We start from the raw sequence: 12,437 nt of genomic DNA on the forward strand, positions 1-12,437 counted from the left end.
CATCTCTCCAGGCCCTTAATTCTATTTATTTGTTTACTTGCTTATTGTTTGATTGTTTGTCTTTGAGACAGGGTTTCTCTGTGTAGCCCTGACTGTCTTGGAACTCACTTCATAGACCAGGCTGGCCTCAAACTCAGATTCCCCTGCCTCTGCCTCCAGAGTACTGGGACTGTGTGTGCCACCAAATCCAGTTCCTTGGTTTTATTTTTAAAAGTATCATAAGGTAGTATCTACTTAGAAAAAAAAATTGAGGAATATACAATGTGTCGCTAATGTTGATTGTCTCTAAAGGTTACAGTTAAGGATCTTTTACTGTCTAGATTTAAACTTGCTCTGTAGACCAGGCTGGCCATGAACTCAGAGATTTGCCTGTCTCTCTACCTCCTGAGTGCTGGGGTTAAAGGTATGTGCCACCAATACCCAGCGTTGCGATAAGCTTTCTTACATACATTTGAAACTAGGAAGAAGACAACACCTATGTATATGTACTTCATATCTGAACAGAGTATGTGAGCAAGGTACTAGCAGTGAACAGGAGGGGGAGAATTTATTCAAGAGTGATGAAGAGCCAATTCATAGTTCTATGTGGGAATTCAACAAGAGAGCAATGTGATAAAGTTATTAAATGAAAATGGACTTTGGAGTCAGAGATGCCAACTATCAAATGCAAGTTCTACCATTTATTTGCCGGACATCTCGGGCTTAAGGTTGTTTAAGTTCTTTGAACCCTCCGGTTACAAGTTTGTAAGATAAGATAAAGTAAAACCTACTTCACTGAGCTTTTTCCTTCTTCAGTAGTAGGGATTAAATTTAGAGTCTTGTGCATGGTAAGAAAGTGTTCTACTGCTGAGTGCTTCATAGGGCTCTTCCAAGCTATAAAACAAACCAAGAACACAAATATTTTATGTAGAATTGACCACAATAAAAGATGTTCCTGGAAGGTAATAAATGTAGGGCTGGATATGTAACTAGTTGGACGAGTACTTGCCTGACATGCACGGAGCCTTGGACATTTCCAGCACAGGATAAAATTGTGGTGATCCACAAATGCAAGCCCAGTGCATGGAGTCAGAGGCTGGAGGAGCAGGAATTCACCAAAGTCATTCTCAGCAAGTTTGAGGCCAGCCTGGGATACAGAAGACCCTATCATTAAAAAAATAAAGAATATTAGTAACAACAATAAATGGACTTGTAACCCAAGTGTTTGGAGAAAAGATGGTCTTTTCTTTTAATTCTTTTCTTCCCTTCTTTTTCTTTCACCTCTCTCTCTCTCTCTCTCTCTCTCTGCCTCTCTCTCTCTCTCTCTCTCTCTCTCTCTGCCTCTCTCTCTCTCCCTCTTTCTTTCTTTGAAATAGGGTCTCATTTTTTTTTTGTCACTATGTAACCTTTGCTGTGCTCACTCCATAGACCAGGCTAGACTTGCTTCCTTAGTGCTGGGATTAAGGGTTTGCACCACCACACCTGGTTTTAGTTATATGTGTTTTTAGACAGGATCCCATATGTTCCAGACTGGTGTCAAACTTGCAGTATAGCTGAAGATGACCTCAGACTCCGATTCCCTTGCCTCTGCCAGTGCTGCAATCACAGATGTACACCATCACACCCAGTTTCCTGCAGTTCCGGGAGGAAGTCTGGTACTCCACGTGCGCTAGACAAGCACTCTAGCAACATTCCCAGCCCAGTTTTCAGTTTGTTTTTAGTTTGCTGGGTGCACTAGCGGGAGTGGGCTGGGTAGTAGTAGCAAGAACAACGTCTGTGTCACGTGGTCGTGACACGTGTTTTTAATCCCAGTACTTGGAAGGCAGAGACAAGTGAATCTCCAAGTTCCAGGACAGCCAGGATTATGTAGAGAAAAACCGAGGGAAAAAAAGAGTAACCCCTGCATTTTAGAAGACTAACTCAGAGAGGCCTTTCTCGAACATACCGGGGTGTATAACACACGGCTGTTCCATAGGAAGGTGATGTTTTTTCTATTCTATAAATAAGGAAAGTGAGGCTCAGGGAGACGAAATGCTTTGGTCAGAGCCACAGTGGGAGTAGCAGAGCAAGCATCAAACAGAGGCTTCCTGACTCTTGTCTGGGCTGTTTTCTCTACATCCAGTGTCCAGGAGGGAGGAAGTAAATAAAAATTAGCTTCAGTTTTTGGTTTGTAACTTTGCTTTGTTTAGTGTGGTAAAAATTTATAAGCTAAGATGAATTTTAGCTTCTGAAGGAGTTCTTTTTTTGTTTTTTGTTTTTGTTTGTTTGTTTTTTTTCAAGACAGGATTTCCCTGTGTAACAGTCCTAGCTGTCCTGGAACTAGCTCTTGTAGACCAGGCTGGCCTCAAACTCATAGAGATCCGCCTGCCTCTGCCTCCTGAGTGCTGGGATTAAAGACGTGCGCCACCACCTCCGGCTCTGAAGGAGTTCTTAAGCCGTCTCATGAAATATTTTAAAATTTATAGTGTCATTTGAACAGGAATGGCCACCAAAGGCTGATATTTTTGAATCCTTAGTTACCAGGGAGTGGAACTTTTTTTTTTTTTAATTTTTTTTTTTTTTTTTTGGTTTTTCGAGACAGGGTTTCTCTGTGGTTTTGGAGCCTGTCCTGGAACTAGCTCTTGTAGACCAGGCTGGCCTCGAACTCACAGAGATCCGCCTGCCTCTGCCTCCCAAGGGCTGGGATTAAAGGCGTGCGCCACCACCGCCGGGCCGTGGGAGTGGAACTTTTAAAAGGAGTGGGAGGACTAGGAAGTATGGCCATGTTGGAGGAAGTGCGTCACTGTGGGTGGGTTTTGAAGCTTCAAGAATCCATGCCAGTGTTCAAGAATCCAGCAGGGTGGTTCCTGCTGTCTACAGATAGAATGTAGAACTCTCAGCTACTTCTCCGGCACCATGCCTGCCTGCTTGCCAACATGCTCCCCACCATGGTGATGAACAGATGATGGATTAAACCTCTGAAACCGTAGGCAAGCCCCCAATTAAACACTTTATAAGAACTGCCTTGAGACAGAGACCCACACTGGAGCACTGGACTGAGCTCCCAAGGTCCCAATGAGGAGCAGAAGGAGGGAGAACATGAGCATGGAAGTCAGGACCACGAGAGGTGCACCCACCCACTGAGACAGTGGGGCTGATCTATTGGGAGCTCACCAAGGCCAGCTGGACTGTGACTGAAAAAGCATGGGATAAAACCGGACTCTCTGAACATGGCGGACAATGAGGGCTGATGAGAAGCCAAGGACAATGGCATGGGGTTTTGTTCCTACTTCATGTTCTGGCTTTGTGGGAGCCTAGCCAGTTTGGATGTTCACCTTCCTAGACATGGACGGAGCGGGGAGGACCTTGGACTTTCCACAGGGCTGGGAACCCTGACTGCTCTTTGGACTGGAGAGGGAGGGGGAGAGGAGTTGGGGTAGGGAGAGAGGGGCGGGAGGAGGGGGAGGGAAATGGGAGGCTGGGAGGAGTCAGAAATTTTTTTTCAATAAAAAAAATAATAATAATGAAAAAAAAAGAACTGCCTTGGTCATAGCAACAGAACAGGGACTAAGACACATGGAGAGCAGTGCAGGTGCAGCAAGAAGAGCTCTCTTCCCCACTTAATCAAGATCCTGCAGCTGTTGGCATTGACCCAGAGGCTAGCCAGGAGCCAAGGAACAATGGAGGCTTGACACGAAGATCATTAGTTTATTTAGAGGCCAGTCTCAGATGTATTGAGAAATTGTCTCAAAGAAACAAAAACAAGGCCGGTTTGTGGTGGCGCACGCCTTTAATCCCAGCACTCAGGAGGCAGAGGCAGGCGGATCTCTGTGAGTTCGAGGCCAGCCTGGTCTAGAAGAGCTAGTTCCAGGACAGGAACCAAAAAAGCTACGGAGGCCGGGCGGTGGTGGCGCACGCCTTTAATCCCAGCACTTGGGAGGCAGAGGCAGGCGGATCTCTGTGAGTTCGAGACCAGCCTGGTCTACAAGAGCTAGTTCCAGGACAGGCTCCAAAACCACAGAGAAACCCTGTCTCGAAAAACCAAAAAAAAAAAAAAAAAAAAGCTACGGAGAAACCCTGTCTCAAAAATCAAAAAACAAAAACAAAACAACAAAAAGGAAAAAAAAAAAGGCTGTGGGTCTGGAAGATTGGCTCAGCGGTTCAGAGCACTGAATTGCTCTGCCACAGGCTCAGGGTTTGAATCCCAGAACCCACACGGAGACTCACAGCACCTGGAACTCTAGTTCCAGAGGACCTCATGTTTTTCTCCCACTTCCCCGAACTCTGCATGCATGTGGTACACAGGCATCTATGAAGGCAAAACACCTAAACCCACAAACCAAAAATAAAGGTTAAAAACAATAAAACAAACAACAACAAGACAAAAATAAACAGGCCAGGCACGTGCCTGTAATCCCAGCACTCAGAAGACAGAGGCGAGAGGATTGGACTCTCAAGTTCAAGGCCACCATGGTCTACATAACATAACAAGATCCTGTCTCAAACATCAAACAAACAAAAGGTAACATTTCCTCGTATTTAATGCCATTATAATTATTCTATGGCCGACCAATTTGAGAACAAATTACAGAGCCTACGACCATCTAGTCCATTTGAAATTCACCAAGTGTGCAGCAATTGCCGCCTTTCCTTCTCTGCAGTCCAGGAGCTAAGTCCAGATAACACAGTGCAGTTATTTATCACGGGTGTCCAGTTGCTTCCCATGGGCATTTCCTTATTAGGAAAGACTCTTGTAAGCAGAAGGGCCAAGATAGGCTTTGGAATGGGAGAGCAATTAGGAGACAGAGCTTCATACCAGGCTGCACGATAGGGCCTTAAGGGGAAAAGCCTTCTCTTCAGAAACTTAGGGGCCTGAAAAAATGGCTCAGGAGTTCAAAGTGCTGCGCTCTTCCAGAGTACTTGGGTTTGATTTCCAGCACCCACATGATGGCTCATAATACCTGGGTTTCTAGTTCCAAGGGAACTAATGTCCTATTCTGGCTTCCGTGAATACCAGGTTCAGATGTGGGGGCTAGACATACATGCAAGCAAAAGACCCACACACATAAAATAAGTTTTATAAAAAGTTTAGAGAGGAGCTGCATTAAAAGAGGTGGCCGGAAACAGGGCAGAGTGGGAGAGACGGTTATCATGTAGAGTATGATGGGGTCCTGAAGGGAAAGTCAGGCCTCTCACTTCCTCCCTCACTTCCCTTGTCATCTCTAACTTGACAATTTAGAGTCTTTGGTGTAGGATGTCCTTCAGTGTAGGATCTCTACAGTGTTTCCCAGGGTTAAACTCTTAGTGGGAGATCTTCCCTCCCTCCCCCACACACACCCACATCCCCCACACACCAGCATCCCCCCACACCCACATCCCCCACATACCAGCATCCTACACACATACCAGCATATCCCCACACCCACATCTCCCCCCACACCAGCATCCCCCCCCACCAGCATCCCCCCCCACACCAGCATCCCCACACACACCAGCATCCCCCCACACACCAGCATCCCCCCCACACCAGCATACCCCCACACACCAGCATCCCCACACACACACCAGCATACCCCCACACCCACATCTCCCCCCACACCAGCCTCCCCCCCACACCAGCATCCCCCCCACACAACAGCATCCCCCACACACACCAGCATCCCCCCACACACACCAGCATCCCCCACACACCAGCATCCCCACACACACACCAGCATACCCCCCCACACACAAGCATACCCCCACACCCACATCTCCCCCCACACCAGCCTCCCCCACACACCAGCATCCCCCCACACCAGCATCCCCCACACACACACCAGCATCTCCCCACACACACCAGCATCCTCACACACACACCAGCATCCCCCCCACACCAGCATCCTCCCCACACACACCAGCATCCCCACACATACCAGCATCCCCACACACATACCAGCATCCCCCCACAAACACCAGCATCCCCCCCACACACCCACATCCCCCACACCAGCATCCCCCCCACACCAGCATCCCCCCACACCCACCAGCATCCCCCCAAAACACACCAGCATCCCCCCACACCCACCAGCATCCCCCCAAAACACACCAGCATCCCCCCACAACACCAGCATCTCCCCATACCCACATCCCCACACACCCACATCCCCCCTACACCCACATACCTCCCACATACCAGCTTCCCCACACACACACCAGCGTCTCCCCACACACACCAGCATACACACACACACACACCAGCATCCCCTCACACATACACCAGCATCCCACACACACACCAACACTCCCACACACGCCATGCACGCAAACACACACAATTCTAGTTTTGCATACATGAGTGAGGAGGTCAGAGGCCTGCATCTCTCAAGCTGGAGTTCCAGGCAGTTGTGAGTCACCAGATGTGAGCACTGGGGACTAAATTTGGGTCTTCTGAAAGAGCAAAACTCATTCCTAAGAGCCGAGCCTTTACTCCAGTCCCTCTGCTGTGCTCTGAGCGTAGTTCATCAGAAGTACCGTCTTCCCATCCGACCCATGACATTGACTTTGCTCAGCCCTGTCCAGATGGTGTCACCAGCTTCTCCCACTCTCTGTTGCCTGTTGTGAGCTTACCAATCTCAACATCACAACTTTTATCTTCGGAAACATGAACATTTTCTGGGGAACTGCTCTGAAGAGATGAATTACTATACCATTCATCTCCCTCAGAGCCATCCCCGCGTCTCCGATCAGGCTTTACCCAGCAGTACTGTGCAGTCAGCCCTACTAATTTTCAGATGATCTAGTTTGAAAAATATATATTTTATTAATTATTGGGGAACTTTATACAATGTATTTTAATCATACCCACCCCTTACCTCCATATCCCCGTCAGCTGCATGTCAACTCCAGTTTGCACTGCCTATGGACTCCTGGGTGTCGGGCCATCCTCCAGAGAGTGGTCAGCCTACTAGCACTACACCCCCAAAGGAAACCGACTCTCCCTGAGAAGTCATCAACCGCCAAGGCCCCAGGATCCCTTCCCCACCCCACACTAGAATGCTGACTGGCTGATCTTGTGTAGGCCACCCCAGCTGCTGTGAGCTCATGAGTGTGGTCAGTGGTCCAGAACACAGTTTCACTCATGGCCTCGCTGACCTTTGGTCCTTACGGTCCCGCCACACTCTCCCGTGGAGGGCCGGATATACATGAAGATGATATACGTTTTATTACTGCCTTCATGTCATATGTTAGTCAGCATACCACTGTAAAGAAGGGTTTCCTCTTTGCTGTTGTTTGTTTTGAGGGGTGGCTGCTTGTTTGGTTGGCTTGTTTTGTTTTTGAGACAGGATCTCCGATAGTCCATGCTGCTAACCTTGAGATCATTAGTAGCCCAGGATAGAGGATGACTTTGAACTCCTCGTTCCCTAGCGTCCACCTCCCAAGTGCTGGAATTACAGGTGTGTGCCAGAATGTCTGGCTTCTATTTATTTCCATATATATTTATGTCAGTTTAGATTCTCAGTTCAAGAAAGGAGTTTTATTTATTTTTTAAGATTTTTATTTATTATGTATATAGGTTTCTTCCTTCATGTATCCTGCAGTACAAAAGAGGACACCAGATCTTATTACAGATGGTTGTGAGCCACCATGTGGTTGCTGGGAATTGAACTCAGGACCTCTGGAAGAGCAGCCAGTGCTCTTAACCTCTGAGTCATCTCTCCAGTCAAGAAAGGAGTTTTAAATTTTTATTACAAGGGACTGGAGAGATGACTTAGTGGTTAATAGCACAGGCTGCTCTTCCAGAGGTTCCTGATTCAATTTCCAGTGCCCACATGGCAGCTTACAACTGCCTGTAAATATAGTTCCAGGGGATCCAACACCCTCACACAGACACACAAGCAGTCAAAACACCAATGCACATAAAATTAAAAATAAATTATTTTATATAAATAAATTTTTATTGCAAGCTAGGTGCGATGGTACAAGTCTTTAATCCAAGTACTCTGGAGGCAGAGGAATAAAGATCTCCATGACTTTGAGGTGATCCTAGTCTAGTTCTGGGACAAACAGAGCGACTCTGTCTCAAAACAACAACAACAACAAAATCACATTTATTACTTATTTATTTGGGGGCAAGAAGGTGTGCCATGATGCATTGATGAATAGTGTTTATGTAAACTTGACATAAGCAAGCCATAGGGAGCAAGCCAGCAAGCAGCACCCCTCCGTGGCCCCTGCATCGGCTCCTGCCTCCTGCTTGAGTTCCTGTCCTGACTTCCTTCTGTGCTGTGGAAGAGTAAGCCAAATAAACCCTTTCTTCCCCAACTTGCTTTTCGGTCATGGTGTTTCATCACAGCAGTAGAGACCCTGAGGAAGACAGAGCTGTGTGCAGGCCACAAGCAGAAATCAGTTCTCTCTTTCCACTCCTGGGGCTCAAACTCGGGTCATCGGTCTTCATGACAAGAGCCTTTACCCACGGAGACATATCTCATCGGCTCCTGGACACACTTTTATTGTCTGACACAACCAGATGTTCTAAGCTGAGACTAGACTCTCCCAGGGTAAGGACTAAGAACAGAGGCGGGCCAGGCGAAGGAACACATGACTGAGGTTGTGCCAAGACATCATATGGGAGCCATGTCCAGGAACTGCCTGATGAGGCTTCGTTGCCAAAAGCATCGAGTCTTCAGGGGCTGCAGTTGCAGCGAATTTATCATGAACTCTGACTGGGGCTTGTCTGCACTCCAAGATTCAAAGTCCAGTTGGGAGCAGTCCAGCTTCTCTAGGTTTAGGAAGAAGGGCATGGGGTGGGCAGAGGAGACAAATGTTCCTCAGCTGCCTTAAAGGAACTACAGCTCCTGCTACCAGCATGTTCCTGAGGGTGCCGGTGTCAACTAGGAAGGTGATCTGCAACCTGTGTGACTAACCCCTTCTCCAAATGATGGGAAACCCTGGGAAAGAGAGGCCTCTGAAACCAGTGGTACACTGGTAAATGTTTGACAAAAGCTACACTGGAAAGTCAGCCACCTCGTCTGTTATGTAAATACTCTCATTGAAGCCATTCAAACAGGAAAGTCACTAAACACACAACCAGGAGCAGATAGGCAAACCTCATAGCTTAACGTAACATTTCTGTGCTACAGATGCCAGAGAAGTAAACACTGAAGGAGATAATAGTAAAACGACCAGGAAGTAATGAGCATCTGGCATTGACCACCTTTGCTTTAGTTTTTAAAATAAACATTAAAACCACATTCTTTTTTTTGGGGGGGGGGGAGGGTTCAAGACAGGGTTTCTCTGTCCTTGTCCTTGAAACCTTGTCCTGGAACTCGCTCCTATAGACCAGGCTGATCTCCAACTCACTGAGATCTGCTTGCCTCTGCTTCCCGAGTGCTGGGATTAAAGGCGTGTGCCACCACGGCTTGGTTTCCATATTCATTTTTAATCTTTAGTTATGTGTATGTCGTGTGTGGGGAGATGCACATGAGGGCGAGGGCCCAGAGGTCAGAAGCACAGGAGCTGGAGTTGCAGGGGCTTGTGAAGCTGACTTGGGTGCTGGGAACTGAACTCGGGTCCTCTGGAAGAGCAGTCAGTGCTCTTAACTGATGTACGATTTCTCCAGCTCTCCTTATGTTTTTCTTTTAGCTTAACATGGTGGCTGGTGCACACCTTTAATCCCAGCACTCGGGAGGCAGAGGTAGGTGGAATTCAAGGCCTACCTGGTCTACAGAGTGTGTTCCAGGACAGTCAGGGATACACAGAGAAACCTTGTCTTGGTAAAAACATATTAATTTTTTTCTTTTACACTTGTGCATGTGTGTTTGTGTTTGTGTGTGCATGTGCATCAGAGGACAACTTTCAAGAGCTGATTCTCTGCTTTCATCATGTGGTCCACTTGTGATAGAGTTCAGGTCTTTGAGAGCTTAGCACCAGTGCCTTTACATGACGAGACGTCTTATTGGCTGTAAATACTTTGCCAGATAAAATTTCAATTTAAAAATCAATCCATGACTATCTTGTCTCTTATTTCTTCTCCCTTGTTGAGTCCTGCAGGCTGGCTTCACCAGCCCAGGCACAGCTCCTCCACAGCTCCTTGCACAAAAAGCCACCTTACTGCTTGTGCCATCCTTTCTGTAAGCCTAGAAGCTCTTGTATCCTGCGCCATAGGGGTGCTGAGAGTGGCCCCAAGACTCCAGAACCTGATTCTGTCCCACGCTGGACTCAGAGAGGTGTCACCCATCCCAGGTCACATTTCATCTGGGAAAAACTGGTTCTGTGCTGGAAAGCAAACACTGAAATTGGACATTTTGTTTTGTTTGTTTTGCTTTTTTTTTTTTTAAAGTCAGGGTCTCACTGTCTAATTCTGGTTGTTCTGAAACTCGCTATGTATTATTAAACTCACAGAGATCCTCCTGCCTCTGATCAAGGCATGTGCCACCATGTCCAGCTGGAAATGAACCTCTTTAGTTGTTTGTGGTACTTAGGGTCTTGTACATGTTGAGCAGGTACTCTGCCACTGAAATACCTCTCCAATCCAATTAATATTTATCATGATGAATGATTTTGTTAATTTATTTATTATGTATACAATATTCTGTCTGTGTGGATGAATGATTTTGTAAAAGATTTAGAGTGTGTGTGTGTGCGTGTGAGTGTGAGTGTGTGAGTGAGTGTGTATGTGAGTGTAGGTGCCTGAGGAGTCCGGAGGCGTTGAATGTTTCTAGAGCTAGAGTTAGGGGCAGTTGTAAGCCTCCTGACTTGGGTGCTGGGAACTGAACTCAGGTCCTCTGGAAGAGGATTTGGACTTTTAATTGCTGAGCCATCTCCACAACCCCTGCCCTTTTTTGTGACAGATTCTTACTATATTGCACTGGTTAGCCATAAACTCCAAGCAATCCTCCTGCCTTAACCTCATGAGTGCTAGGATTACTGGTGTTCACTGTTATTCATGGCGGGGTAATGAGCTGTTTTAATCCACGACGTGGCTTTAATGAGCCATCTTAAATCCAGTGTGGCTTTTGTTTATTGAGTACTTGTGATGTACAGGGGATAGGAGAGGGATGAGACGACTGCCCATCTCCGGAAAGCTCACCTATTAGAGCAGCAGTAGTGGACCTGTGGAGTGAAGGAGGAGGACATGCCTGGCTCCTTTTCCCTCATCCATCATTAGAGTTTATATCAACTGTCACAGCTGTGTGACTGTAGGAGGATGAAGGTGGATGGCTGTCTTTCTTCCTGCCACCATCCACTTCCTCACCTGTTGGTAGTATCTGAAGCATCCTTTGAGGAACCTCTCCCTCCCACCCTCCCCCCCCTTCCAGATGATTGGGTTCTAGTTACTCTCTAGGAGTGACCAAGTGACTCAGGTGTGGCCGCAAACACACCTTGTGAGTCTTTGCCAGGGTGACTGGTTCAGGTCTAGTTAAGCCTCTGCCTACAGGATGTGTTGGGGATGCTTGAATGATCTCAGATGGCTAAGCATGAATCCCAGACATGTGCAGAAGCCTCAAGCAGCAGATGTTTGTTCTTTTGCAGCAGGAGGGGAATGGGAGGACAGGCGGTAGTTGAACTTCCATCTGAAAGATGCAGTACCAGGATTTTTGGCAGCAATATTGTTATGCTATGCTATTGAGGATAAGAACAATATGAAGGGAAGTAGAGCAAAATAGTGTGTGTGTGCGTGCACGTGTGCGCGTGTGAACAAAACACAGAATCTTTGTGACTCTGGATGCCTGGGTCAAAGCCACACCTAAAGCCAGACCCCTGCACTTATCAGGTGTATAAGCCAGTGCTCTCCATCTTCTGCTGAAGTGGTTTAAGTCCACTTTCTAAGAGACTGTTGCATAGGGCTTCCAAGTTGGCTGCCCTGCAAGCTGGCTCCTGCCATCTGCTCTGTAGAAGCCCCACCCTGTCTCAAACTCTACCCAGCCAGTTCTGAAGTTTCCAGAAGACTCTGTTTAGTTGGCCAGTGAACCAACTAGTCCTCTGCCATTCCCTTTGGTCTCACTGAGCTCTGCTAGGGAGGAGGGAGCCCTGTTCTTGAGAACCCCGGGCTCTGCTCCCTGGCAAGCAGCGTAGAGAGAGCCAGGTCTTACACTCTTTTTTGTTGTTGTTTTGTTTTTGGATTTTTTGTTTGTTTGTATTTTGAGACAGGGTTTCTCTGTATAACAGCTCTGTCTGTCATGGAACTTGCTTTGTGGACCAGGCTGGCGTCAAACTGATAGAGATCCACGTCTGCTTCCTGAGATCTGGAATAAAGCTTTTTGCCCCATCATGCCGGGAACAGTCCTAACACTCTTAAGACACTTAAAGTTCAGGTGGGGTGAGATGAAGCACTTGCATCTAGGGACTCAGTCATTGAGGACCTGTTCCCCAGTCTTTGTAGCTCTGCTTATCGGGCGCTTTCCCTGTGAGGGCTTCACTTTCATTCCCATCTATGAATTTTGTAGCAACTGAGACTACAATATCCTCATAGAATAGACTAGAAAGTTCAGTGGTTG

This window comes from Microtus oregoni, unplaced genomic scaffold, assembly GCF_018167655.1.
Source record: "Microtus oregoni isolate MIOR12 unplaced genomic scaffold, Mior012 000002F_ref0000024, whole genome shotgun sequence".
Classification (NCBI taxonomy): domain Eukaryota; kingdom Metazoa; phylum Chordata; class Mammalia; order Rodentia; family Cricetidae; genus Microtus; species Microtus oregoni.